Below are 14,053 nucleotides of genomic sequence, written 5' to 3' on the forward strand. Positions count from 1 at the left end.
TGAATAGACTTGAGACACAGTGGTAGACCGATACAAAGATATTGCTGTCTGTGCTGGATTTGTTCTGTCATTGAAGGCAGAGGGACTGTATTTTTTTCCTCCGCTCTGCTAAGTGCAGCTTTTGTCATTAGTAAAATATATCTCTTTGAGATACAAAATGGGGAGGGGTAAGGCAATCATTTCTGCCAGCAAAAGGTTCTTGATTTTCTCTATAAGATTTAAACAAAAGCCACCTTCTCTACAAGAAAACTTTTATGCTTGTTTCCTTTCCCCTTTGCCCCTTTTTTTCTGAAAAGTCATGCTCCGATTGTGAAGGCTCTGGACAGGAATCCAATGTCTCCATGTTGTGGGAACGGGACGGGAAGAATCTCTTGGCCGGTGGAACATCCAAATCACGACAGAAGAATGTGGCTGGGCTCTTCTTGGAGAACATTATTAATGTCTGTGAGCATTGCCCATATATTTGCAAGCTCTATGGACTACTGTATTATTTGCTTTGATTGTAAATAAACTATATTTGAGGGGTTGTTCGTGAACTGGGAAGGAGGCCTGTATGAAACTTGTAGGAAGGACCTACATAAGTAGGATGTGAAAAGGAAAACAAGTAGTCATGTCAGCCTGTCAAAATGAATACATCAACCTTACTCAGGTGGACAGACCACCTTATCTAACCTGGAAAATGAACATGTCTGTAAATTACGTGTGTTCAATATTAAAAGAATGAACCAGGATGCTATAAATACCAGACCTGCAATCAAAACTTAGCTGCAGTATTTGAATAACTATCTCAGTCCAATAGAATTTCTTAGGTGAGAAAAGTCTTATTTCCCTCAACAGCCTTCTTTGGGGCTTTATGTGAATGGCTCAATGGAAGAACATTGAAGCTGAGAAGTCATAGTTTGGGTCCTGAAGAGCACCTTAAGGTGTTTCTCTCCTGATTTCTGAAATCCACTACCACCCTTCCTCAGGTCTTCCCATCACAGCTGTGCTGAGAATACCCTTTATGTGCTGGTTGGAAAACCTATGTAACGGCCCTTTTATCTGACATTTTCCCCGACATTTGGTGTGTACTTCAGTGAGCTTATGCAAGATATGTGCTCTCTGTAGGTGTCTAAGGTAACAGAAAGAGATTATGTCAAGTGCTTAGTAGTAGGCATTTTCCACTTGCAACACTCAGCTTAATTTATCCGTAATGCATGAAAGAATTGACCCACGTGGGTCTTAAACTAGCCATTTAATTGTACCCCTGAAGTGTCAATGTGATGAGCATCACAGATTTTGGCACTGTTGACATTTCTTTCAAGTAGATGACAGTTTGAAAGGATGGTAGCATATCCTTTTATCACTGCATCAGATAGATATGCTACTGAGTGATGGAAACAGCTTTGCACACTAGTAAGTGACAGAAAAGAAAGCGGTGAGGAAAAAGGCACAAAAGGCAAGACAAATTGAAATAAATAAAGGAGCATTACACATACAAAAATTCTTAAAGCATCTCTGATAAATTCATACCATGAGTTACTGGTACAACTGACCAAAAATTGTCAATGAGGAAATAAAAAATCTTCTTTAAGTCTTCCTCAGAAATACTGTTTTTGGTGTCTTTACAGTACTGGATCCTGGACATGTACAATGGTAAAGCTGAAGGGAGACAAAGGCCTTTGATGAAGAATGAGAAGAGTGGTTGTGATAGCACAGGCTATGATGTTCTGGATGATGTCCTCTCCCACACCTATTTTTTTTTTATTAAAACATTTTGTTTGTTGGCCTGAGAGTCTGAGCCATTTTGGCAACATAGTATAGTGCTTTCTGACATAGCAAAACCTAGGAATTTTCTGGAAATTAACTGTTTTCATGGCCAGAAGCAATATTTTCCAGAAGTGGACCGTGTCAGAAGATACAGGAAAGGGTAAGGAAAAGCTCTAGCTGAGGATCAGCAGGGCCATAGAAATCACAAACCTTGTGATATTAAGCAGCTTGGGTTGCTGTGGGGCATTGCCAAATGAACATTTTTCTGAAAAGTTCTGAAAATTATTTTCAACGACACATTGTAACATTGACAATATGTTTTCTCATGTCCCCAGTTTATCTGTATAGCTAGTACCTCGTTGAAAAACTCAGTTGAGACTGCAAAGCATGGAAGACACAGCACTATTGAGTCACCTGAAATCAGGCAGCTGAATTTCCATATTTATCAACCCAGATAACCAAAATATGCTCCCAGCTCAGGAAGATCTCAGTGCTGAGACTCAGTTGTAGTGTTTCATATCTCAGGTTCTATAATTGCTGATTGCTTCCTCATTGTGCACATTCAGGGTGCGAAAAACAGAGTTTAAATGCAGATGATGCTAATTCAATCACATGCAGGCACCTGTCTGGCATATGTATGGTATCTTATCACTGGCTATCAACTAGTTGTCAGATAACTTGTCAGAGTGAGAAAATACATTACCAATGTAGCAATAGGCTTCCAAAAAGCATTAAAATGGGGCTCTAGAAACAGTTCATGTGGAGAATGCTGTCTGTGTCTAAGAGAGCTTTTGGTTTCTTTGTATGAAGTTAGTTTGAGGAAGGGATAGATCTAAGGGCAGACTTACAGCAAAAATAAAATAATTTCCTCAACTAATGTGTTTATATTTTCTTCCTCCTACCCCTCAAAAAAGCCTCTAACACTCCCTTTGGAGAGAAACAGGAATGAAAACAACATTGATCTGACAGCCACATAAGGGGGGAAGATCTTTTTTTCTCTCTTGCCACAAAGAATCAAACATAGAAGCTCTAGAGAACTTAATTATGTCACTGAGGAAACACCAAGATGGTGATATATATGTTTTCTTCAAGCTAACATGAGTTTTGTGAGAACATTCTGTTATTTAAGAAATACTGCAGAACTTAACTCAGGTCTATTTTTAAAATGACAGATTAAACAGAAAAACTGTGATTAAGTATTATTCTAACTGCTTTGCCGCATAGAAACAAAAGGCCAAATGTCAGTTTGAAACTGAACTCTTACGAAGCTGAGCAAGGCAATAATAGATAAAGGGATGTATCACTAAGTAAATCATAGAAGTTTGAGATATCCTGATTATCTTTCATTTGTTGTTGTTAAACCACTAAGTAAATGCAACTCAGGCACACTGTTTCATTATAAAATTTTTGAAGAACCTGAGGCAATAAAAACATGGAAGTTTATCGTCAGTATGTGTCCGTGAATACTCAATGGCTGCTTAATACAGATTTTAAAAAGTTGCAAAAAGGCGTTGTGATACTCAGTGCTGCAAAGCCTTAGACTCACAAATCAGGAGATGGTGACGCTGTGTCTGCCCATCTAAGTGTATGCTTCCTACATGCTTAGTGGTCAGAGTTAAGAAGCTTCGCGTGTGATCCATAACACCCAGCTTACCAGATATTTAAAGGAGTCCAAAGAGAAAAGTAAGAGGAAGGTACTGCCAGAAAATATGAGACTGGTTTGTAAATGTGGGCATTGTCTTGAGGACTGTATCATATGCGTGCAGACAGGTGCAGGACCACCACAACAGGACATGCCCCTGCCTCCCAGGTGCTGATTCCTCTGCCAGACTGGGACTGAAGACCAGAAATCTTCTTATTTGTGCAGGTTCTAAGCACCAAAGAGAAGACTGGCTCTGTTTTTTTGGTTCTCTGTGGCACAGTTTCCATCTCTAACTTTTTTTACATGAGAAGGAGGGCATGGTATTTTTTCCATTGTGGGAAAATCTCTATATTAGTAGCAAATTAGATACCACAACTATAGGTTTCAATACTTTTCAGAGTGAGGATAAACAAGAAATAGTATCACCTGCTTTCTGAGAAAGTATTTTCACAGCAAAGGTAGTACAAAAGCAGTACCTGCTTCCTCTACTTCCTCTCTCTCCTTCTTCTGAGTGAATAAAGGGCTGTTGGTGCCATTTAGGCATTATTTCAGCATACTAAATGAGATAGGCTCTTCAGGAGACAGTGGTGGGGGCATCTGCCAAAAAGGTATGTGGGAGAAAAGTTCAGTGAACCTAAGATGGTGACATTTGTAGGTGCATGCAGTACTAAAACTTCAAACAGTGATATGGGCTTGCTATGGAAAATTAGGAGGCTACCTCTCCTAAAATGTCTTGACAAGAGTGAGTAAGGTTTTCTTGGATCTTGTTGTTGGAGTTGTGCACTTTACCTAAGTCACATTTGACATGGCAATAATTTTTTTTTGATCTCATCCTAAAAGCTTTGCTGTTGCAGGAAAAAGACCTGTATTGGAGAGACCTGTATGAAGCTGTTGGAGCTACTCTGTTGGCGAGTTCTGAATCATAGTATTAATCTTATTCTAAGAAGGAACAAACCCCCTTTACAAGTTACTATGGCATTCTTTTTTTTTATGGTAGCAGTTAAGCCATTGGTAGAATATGTAGGGACATACAACTTGGTATGCAGTTTAGTAACAGCAATGAAAAAGACTTAAAATTCACCTCAAAATAAAGTCTTACATACCCATGGGGTTTACATTTTGTTTATTTATTTACTATTTGTGGACTGTTAGAAACCTTAACATGGAGATACAATTCTGTGGACAGTATATTGAAGGCTATTTACCTTAAGTGTGATTCTCTTTGTTTCCTTCCAGAGATAAATAGTGCTCACTCTTCCAGGACTCCAGAGACCACCAGTGCCAATCTTTTCAAAAAGCTCCCTGTAGCCTTTCTCCTCAATTTTTCCATATTCTCTTAGCCAGAGGCACTTTTTTATTTTTCAGAGTCCTGTTGTTTTTATGGCAGATATATTCAGATACATTTTTCATTTTCCCTTACTTACAGCTAGAGTTTGAGACCCTAAGGGCTTCCAAGAAAAATGCAAAAATAGCATGAGAAACAAACTTCCAGAAGGTCTTTCTTCAGTCTGGGTAGAAACAGAAATATTTTCAGCTCATTCTTCTACCTGTTCAGAGTCCTTCAGAAATATTTTAGAGACAGAATCTGGATTTAAAAAATCTATTTTTCATACCTGTCTTTGAACAAAACCTGTCCATTGGTGGATTCCAGTGTAAACAGTTGATTCTATTTGGGGGAAAAACCCCAGACTTTATCCAATTAACGCTTATTACACTGCATGGTGGTGGAACAGGGAGCTGGACCCTCAGCCCCACTTTTTCCACAGTTTCAGCACCTCCCTGCTATTTACACGCACTGCTGTGGCTGTCTCCACTCCTCATCTCATTTCCAGCTTTCTGTGCTCAGGGGTCTCCTTTGATACCTCTCTACCAGATACTGCATTGTCCAGTACTTACTTACTATTTCATCTGGCATCTCTTTTTTACCAAATTCTCAAAAAACTCTGAAATTCAGGTTTTATCTCCCTGGATCTCCAATACCTACCTGTGCTGAACACCTTCCCAGCACACATTCCCAGCTTACAAAGACCTTTCAGGCTTAAATTAATGCTTTCCCCAGTCTGGGTTTGCACTGCACACACTCCTCACAGTGTACCTTAGGAAGCTTTTATTTTCTGCCTGGATTTAGTGCTGAGAGATGTTTAAAGAGGAAGACCTGTAAGGAAGAACCACTGATCTAAAGATGCTTTTAAGCATGGATCAGATTATTTAATGAAGGGAAATCATGAGAAACAGAAAGAGCAGGAATTATCAGTCAAATTAACTGAAAAAGCAAAAGAAAGTGTTTTGTAAAGGCATACATACCTGCCTTTCTCCTTAAGCCTTTCCTTCTTAATAGAACAGATGGACCAGTCTCAAATACAAACATAAAACGTAAAAAGAATCGTGAGCTGTGAAGACAAATTCCCTGCTTTACAAATGTGTAAAGAATCGAAGGTCAGAGACAGTGAGGCAGAAGGAGCCATATTCTCAGCACACGCAGAATGATGTCAAATGAGGTGGTACTTGCTGCATGCCAAAATCATTCCCCTGTCACAGTGTTTGCCAAGGATCGGGAGGGAAATATGCCCCAAACAAATGATTCCTGGGGGACAGAAAATGAAACATTAATGAAAGCATGGGAAATACCTAATCATCAGAAAAAAACCCTGTGTCTGGAGGGAGGAAAGTTGAATGGAAACTGCTCCTGTGTTGAATTTCCTTCAACTCAAGACAGAGGCTGTAATAGCAGATTGACTTCTATGCACCTCACTAACACAGAGAGAGTATTCAAGAGTTTGTGCTCTAAGCCAAACATAGGGAACACCAGGTCATTTTTCATTCTTATCAAACTACTACAGCTACTACTACTACTAAAATAAAAATAAAAATAAAAAAGGTCCATCCCAGATGATTTTGAAAAGAGCCATTTTTAAACCAGATCAGTTTCCTGTATATATCAGGTAATAAAACCACTCAATAATAAAGATTTGGAATAACTGCACTTACTATCTGCTGCCCAGAAAAATGCAAATATGATCACTGCCTTGAATTCAAACCTGGAAAACTGCTAAAATGCCAAAAAGAAATGGGACTTTGCCTAATGACTAAAAGTTTTAGTCCTTCCTCCAAGTAATGAGTCTGGCAGTATGAGTGTAATATGCTTCCTAGCCTTTGAAAAGTAAACATTTATGGTTTAGATGCAATCTAAATGAGCTTGGAAAGTAAAATAATTCTTCTTTGGCTTCAAATTAGATGGATTTGCCATGTCTGAACATTACTGCTGCTTAATTTAAGATGACATATCAGCCTGGCATTTTCATTTTTAATGTGGGAAGCTACATTTATGAATAAGACCTTTCATCTCAGGGACAGCAGTTTGAATTTTTTCAAAACTAGCAGCAAGGTCTATTTAAATGGTGCCTTGCACACTGCTCAGTCTGGGTACCCTGAGAACATGTAAATTCATCTTATGATAAATGGACCCATGAATAGCAATACTTCCATTTTTTTTTTCCCTCCTGCAGCTCTTCATGCCAGCATACTTAACTAAGTATTTAAGATAAAGTATTTCTTGCATGCTTTGATAATACTGAGGAAGGTGCACATTTGATTGACATCTTTCAAATATTCCTGGCCTGACATTTTCACCTCACAGCCTTTAAAGGATATAAGCATCCTAAAGGCAACATACAGGGAAATTCTTCGTCTCCAGTTACAAACCCAAAAGGTGTCCTAAACAGCGCTATGGGAAAAGTAACCCGAAGATATTTCTAGCCTCATCTTTTCCAGATTTCTGGTAGTATATGTAAAATTGCTGCTACTTCAGCCACCAGGAACTGAAGTGGAGTGGTAGGGAAATTCCTTCTGCCTTCCTTGAGGGGTACCTTTGAAGCATGCAAGAGCATTGAGCGCAGCACAAATATAGCATATAGAGACACTTTCACTCCAAAAGCATCCTACATTTTATAAACTGGTGTAGAAGTTAGAGCACTACCTTTCCTAAGCCCATGTGGACAAGGGGACTTACAGTACAGCTGTACAGAGTGTGCCACGGGAGCAGCGAAATGCCCAAAGTGTGGCTGTGCTGCAGACTAGAAGCACATGGAAGGCTTTGCTCATGAAACAAAAGTGAACTCACACGTTTTGGGAGACTCTCAGTGACACTGACTCCAGTAACATACCAATACTCAGCACCAATGTAAGAGGCAAATTCCTCAATTCTTCCTGTGGTTTTCAAATATCCGCTCTCTGCTTGAAACAGGTGCAGGAATGGTTGACCAACAATTCCAAAGCACTTTCAAAAAACAGCATTGCAATGCAGATACCTTAGCAGAGTAGAGCAGAAAGTAAGCTTAGACAGCCAGAAAAAAATTATTCCTCCAGTAACCTCTTTCCTAGCAGCTGGTAAGCAGAAGTAGTATCCAAATCACAGTTGCAACAAAGTCTTACCTGTGCATTGAACTTTGTCAGCACTTGCTAGTGAGAGTTTTGTTATTTGTGAGCCCCATTCTAAAATGCAGTAGACAAATTATTTAACGTGCTAGAGATGCAACTGAATGGACGTGCATGGGATGGAAGAGCCGCAGTGCTGGGCTATAGAACAGAAGATGACTGGTCAGAGAATATAATTTTATCCCTTTTACGTGGCAAGTATGCCACACATCAGAGCATTTGAAGGGCTGCTTTAGATCTGGAGTGAGCATTTTGAAAATTTGACAATTGTTAGGCAGCTTTGTGACTGGGAAAAGATGACTGGCATCTTTTAAGTACATTCTCTTCCAAGGCTGGGGAAAGCCTATTGCAAAAAGGCTGTATCCAGACTTATTCTTAATTTAGTGAGGAGCGAATCTCCTGTTTTCTTTCTGAGCTCGTATTAGGCTCCTGCATGTAAAACATTGAAGCTGCGGCTCCACTGCAAAGTAGCTGCAAAGTTGCTAAGGATTTTATACAGGCTACTTCAGCAGTCTCTGTAAGAGGAGTATACAAAGCTCAGCTAAACCTGAACTGCCACAAGACATACAATAAAGACTTCTCTTTCCGTAATGTGCATGGAGCAGCAACGAGATACTAGTCCAAGGGACTCTATATGAAGTTAGTGCTCTGCTAAGGAACAAAATTACTGCTGTCAGTTATTTGCAGCTAAAGCAAAAGTCCAGCAAGGGAAAATATCAAACATTTTTACAGTGCCCTAATGACCATTACTCAAGAGCATTATTTATGTTGAGTGAGAAACAACAGTGTAAATCTAACAAGGTAAAGAACAGTCACTGACACCAGTCACCACAGATTTGTACCAGCTGACCTGCCTGCCTTTGAAGAGGCTCAAAAAAACAACCTCAGCTTGTGATGGTCTTCATGCCTGTGAGCAGCACCAAGCCGCCCTGTTAAGCTCTATACTGCACTGGTGCCTCTGCATTTCATCTGTACCAGTCAGTATTCAGCCACTCTCAGCTAGACCTCTTTCCTTCCCAGGTGGCACCACTTTGCCTCTGTTCAGACAGGGGAGGAAACCTGTAGGTAAGATCACTTTCAGGTCTTGCCTAATGTAGAGAATGGGCTCCTTTGCAGACAATCCTATGGAAATCCTATGCACAACAAACTCCTGTCCATTGCACAATTTTACTATTCACTAGGAGGTCCTTTAAGGCTCTAAAAAGAGTTAAATAAGCTTTTTCACCATCAAGATACGGAAATTTCCCCGTCTTTCAATTGTTGGTTTATTATAAACTCATACATTTAGTTGGAGTAGCTGCAAGTGTTCCTATAGAAAACAGAATATGGAGGTAAAAAACTAGCCCAAAATATTTTTTATTATTTTAAATTACCAGAAACAGGAATTGACGAAGTTAGACTGTCAGATTTTCTTCTAGAAGCTGAACAGTCTCATAATGGCTGGACTACTATTAAAATGAACTTAATTCACTAAACTAGGCTATGATTTCATTTTCCAATGCATTAAAAAACTATATACTTATCAAGATTTCTTCTCAAAAATCTTTTGAATATCACTAATACATTTAGAAATATCTATTCTTGTATTCTTCTGCGTTTTTTTCCCTTTCTAATATGGATGGAGATTCTTTTTGACCTTCAACACTGTAAATTTTTATGTCTATAGATCATGTTATCTTGAATTCTAACAATTTAGATAGATCTCCTTTAATGTCTGCAGACATTTTATTTATAAGTTGCAGTTACAGAGTGCAGGGAGAAAGTACACAACAATTTTCTTTTAATTTTTTCAGTATACTAAAATGTGAAAGGATTACAAGAATCCACCAGGCTTGGGCAGGGGACAAAAATCCCTTCAGGCTTGATATTTCAGATTGGCTTTCCACTAATGTTATATACATAATGCAGAACTTAATTATTACACTCAGTGAGATATTCAGAAGATTTTCACTTTTAGGGAGGTGTTAAAATTGTAGTTACAGTTAATTAATAATACAATAATCAGCTAGGGTTTGTGTTCAGGTAAGATTTCTGTTATATAAACCTAGAGATGCAAAATCCATATATGAACTCCATGTAGTGACCTGGATTGACTTAACGGCTACTAGGCTGAGAACAGGTGATTAATCTGTCTGCAGATAGACCCTGAGGCCAGGTACTGCCTTCCAAAAGTCTGTCTTGCCAGTAAGGCAAGTTTAGCCCAGGTGCCTTTCTTTTAGGTAGTGGAAGTTGGGTAAGGAGGACTTACATCTCCGTTTCTTGGGATCAATGCAGCCATTTTTGCAGGGTACGGGGTATTCTCTTTGTTTTGGTAATTTCTAATCATGTTGTGCCTTGTGAGAATTATACACAGCTAAACCTTTGGGAAAGAGCTTCAATCACATGACACAAATTTAATTAATGAGACTTCAAAGTAAAGGATACACTTGTGATTTATGTTTCTTATATTTTCTTGCACTGTGCCTGTCTTCCCTATGAAGACTGGTTCAAGATATTGCTTTTACAGGTCAAATACCCATAAAGATAGGGATTTGTGTATTAGTAAGGCTACTGTTCCTATTGGTCCGATATCCCATTTAAAGTGCTCATGGAGAAACAGTACGCTAAACTACTGCTAAACCTTTTTCAAGGTTGGTGTCACACAATTAAAGAAGTGTATTTCACTTGATTTAGAAATGGCACACATTCTTGGTACAGATATGATATACCATTGGATTGGATTCTTAGTTTATTTACCTTTATTAGAAGTCATGTCGTGGTAGTGTTGTAATCCAAATTTTTGATTCTCAAAGAGTGATATCTTAAAAGCACAAATCAGTTCTTGAAACTGGATCCCATGGGGCTGCAAAATAATGACACCTCAAAAGAAGGAGTCAGGACTGAAAAGCTTGTCCTAGTTTTTTTGTGTTTATATCAAGTTAAATACAAAATATTAATTTAATCATAATGCTTTCATAAGTACTTCAAATGATTATTTCAAATTTATGTTTCAGAGAGGCATTTTGCATGAAGAATCCCAGGAGGCTGCAGCAGTAAGACCATTAAGTATCTGTGTACAATATGTGACAAAGATCAAAGGGTAAGACAAAAAGAATAAAAACATGGCTGTGTTTGATGCTCATGCAGCCTGCCAAGTATTACAAATTGAAACTAAGGCTCGATCTGAAATATAATGTTTGGGAGTTTTTCCTACACATTAGGAAGAGTCTGCCTTTTAATGAATTAGATATAAATTTTTATGGTGTTTCGAGCTTATTACTGATTTCCTTTCATTTCGAGATGCTTAGGATTTTTTCTTCATTTCTAAGTAATACAAAATTTCAGGTAGCATGTTTTACTTCAAATAACCACCTACTATTCCAGCTGCAGAGTTATTGTTCAGTTGCTAAATTCTGTTTCATAGCAGAATCATTTTGCCTTATTTTTAAGAGGGTGCAGCCCGGAAAAATTATGCCTTATTCATGAAACTTTTGTTATAAACCAATCAATTAAGATTTTAATGTGTAGGTTTTTTAGCTAGTTTTGACAAAGAAGAAATTATTTAGGATTCAGATTGTGGTTTTGGTAACTGTAGCATCAACTGTGAAATTAAAATCAGGGGTTTGTTTTTGTAATAATTCAAGGTTTTTTTGTGAATGAAAGAAACTGCAGTCCTAAAAAAGTCAAAGCATGTAATCAGAACTTGTAAAATATTCCATTCTGTTTTATGACATCTCAACTCCAATCAAACTAACAGAGGCAGAAAGAACTGGAGACTTGATTGACTGTTTAAAGAAAAATCTGTCAGTTTGATTACAGGCAAGTGAACAGACACATTAGTGAATGTAAACTGCATTTAATCTTATCATGCAAGCAGCTTTAATAACAAGTCGCCAATAAGTTATGCACACTGAAATACTGGATGCAACTGCATACAAATTTCTGACATTGACTGCAGGCTGTGGGTTATAGCTGGTTTCAATTGAATCTTTCTAAATTTATTAGGAAGCAGAAGGTAATTAAAAATGAAAAAGCATAAGAGAGAAAAAACACAGTGCATTATTTCAAAGAAAAACGGTAGAGACTTCAAGCAGGTTGATAACATTGAATTCTTGCGGTGCTGTGCCCATATGGTGCTTTTATTCAAATATTTGCAGCATTTTTCTACTACCTTTTTGTTCTGCTTTCATTTTCCATGTCTAGATTTTTTTGAAATTCCAGATGACTCATTAAGTGCAGTAGATGTTTGATACTAAGATTGTGCATGTTTCTTGGAGGTATACCCACTGAAGGAAGAAAGCCATGTACTACTTTTCCTCATCTTCTTCCCTGGGGAGATAGCGTTACACTGTCCCAGAAAAAGCCAGGGTACACAGCCAGTTTAAGTTCAAAGGTGGACTTCATGGTAGTAGCAACGGTTTTGCATTGCTGCGTGTTGAGGGGAGTTTAGGCTTGAGCTGCATTGTTCCATAACTCGTAGGACCCCAGCTTGCCAAGCTGGAAAGCCTATCTCTCATGGCTTGTTTTTTCCTCCTGACTCAGCTAGCAAAGCAGATATATATAGAATTGGAACTGTTCCAGTACAGCCCAACTGAGGCAGATCATAGAAACATAGAATAGTTTGGGTTGGAAGGGACCTTAGGGATCACCTAGTTCCAAACCCCTCACAATAGGCAGGGACACCCAGCCTGGCCTTGAACGCCTCCAGGGATGGGACATCCACAACTTCCCTGGGTAACCCATTCCAAGTGCCTCACCACTCTCATCGTGAAGAAATTCCTCCTTATGTCTAGTCCAAATCTTCCTCCTTCCAATTTAAAGCCATTCCCCCTAGTCCTATCACTACAAACCTTTGTAAACCGCCCCTCCTGCCCCAGCTCTCTTGTAGGCCCCCTTCAGGTATTGGAAAAATGCAGAATTACAGCTCCTGGTGCATGTCAGGCAAAACCCAGGCGGGGAACCTGAGACTGGAGAGATGGACAGAGTAGCTTCTACAGGACATAGCATGAACAGTGCAGGAAAGCAGCATGGTTGCCTTACTGAGCGCTTCTCCCCAGTGCAAAGAAAGAAGAAAACAATTGTTGGAAGGATTTTAATTTTCACCCAGGGTTCCTATAGTAAGACCCCACAATCCCAAAGACCTAGGTGGTATATCAACAATATTGTGTCCAGCACTAAGCAATTCTGTTGCAGACTTTGTCGTGTCATCTTAAAAAAAAATCTAGTAGCTGGAGGGGAAGCTGGCAAAGCCAGGAGATCAGCAATCACAATCTGATTACATTTAGCATGGAAAAATGGAGAATAAGGGTTAGTTTTCTCAGGCTGAGGGAAATTAGGAGAAGAAGTGATTATTTTCTGCCTGGCAGTGTCATTTTTCTAGCTTCTCAGAGGACCTTTCAGAAACTTATATTAGATGATTAAAAAGCTATGGATGTACTGTCGAAAAGATGTTATGTTTTGCTAAAAGCTCCTTTTAGCTCAGGAGCAAAATAAAGATGAATATAAGTTAAGCAACAAATGTTGCAAAGAGGAAAGGGAGGAATAGACAGCAGTCAGTGTAAACCCAGTGTAAGATTTTGGAACACAGTAAAATGAGGATGAAAGTCAAAAGGTAAGAACTTTGGAAAAAAATGTGATTGGGTGTCAGTGTGAATGAAAATATGGAACTAAAACAACTGTATTAGGAGCAAAAGAAATATAGCTAGTAATGAAGAAAAAAATTGTATAGTTTTCAATAAATAATAATTATATTTTGTTTGGAAGGAAACAGTATAGTTCACTAATTCATTAAGAAAGGAGAAGGTGTGCTTATTATTCAAAAGGGACCAAAAAGAATAGTTATTTTAATCTGCCAACTGTTTTTAAACTAACTGGCAGGAGTAACCATCAGCATGAGCAAGGAGACCTCTGACTGATGTACGTACCTTCACTACTGCTAACTCATAGCACTTAACAATTCCCACACTGTTCAGATCTGGCCAGCAGCCTGTTGTAGGCAGCTGTAGACCACAGTTATTTTGACTTCAACCTCGGGCAAATATAAAGTGAATTACTAACAATCAGACCAATGAAAGTCACTTGATATAATTTGATTGCAACAAGACTTGTCAAAGCAAACCTAATTTAATTCTTCAGTGAGGTTACTTGCTGGCTGATTGCTGTACTATATATACATAATAGATGTAATGGATGTATTTTTGATTTTTTATCATCATACACACACACTCTTACATACTCTCTGGTTGAGAA

The sequence above is a fragment of the Cuculus canorus genome, chromosome 1 (genome assembly GCF_017976375.1).
Source record: "Cuculus canorus isolate bCucCan1 chromosome 1, bCucCan1.pri, whole genome shotgun sequence".
NCBI lineage: Eukaryota > Metazoa > Chordata > Aves > Cuculiformes > Cuculidae > Cuculus > Cuculus canorus.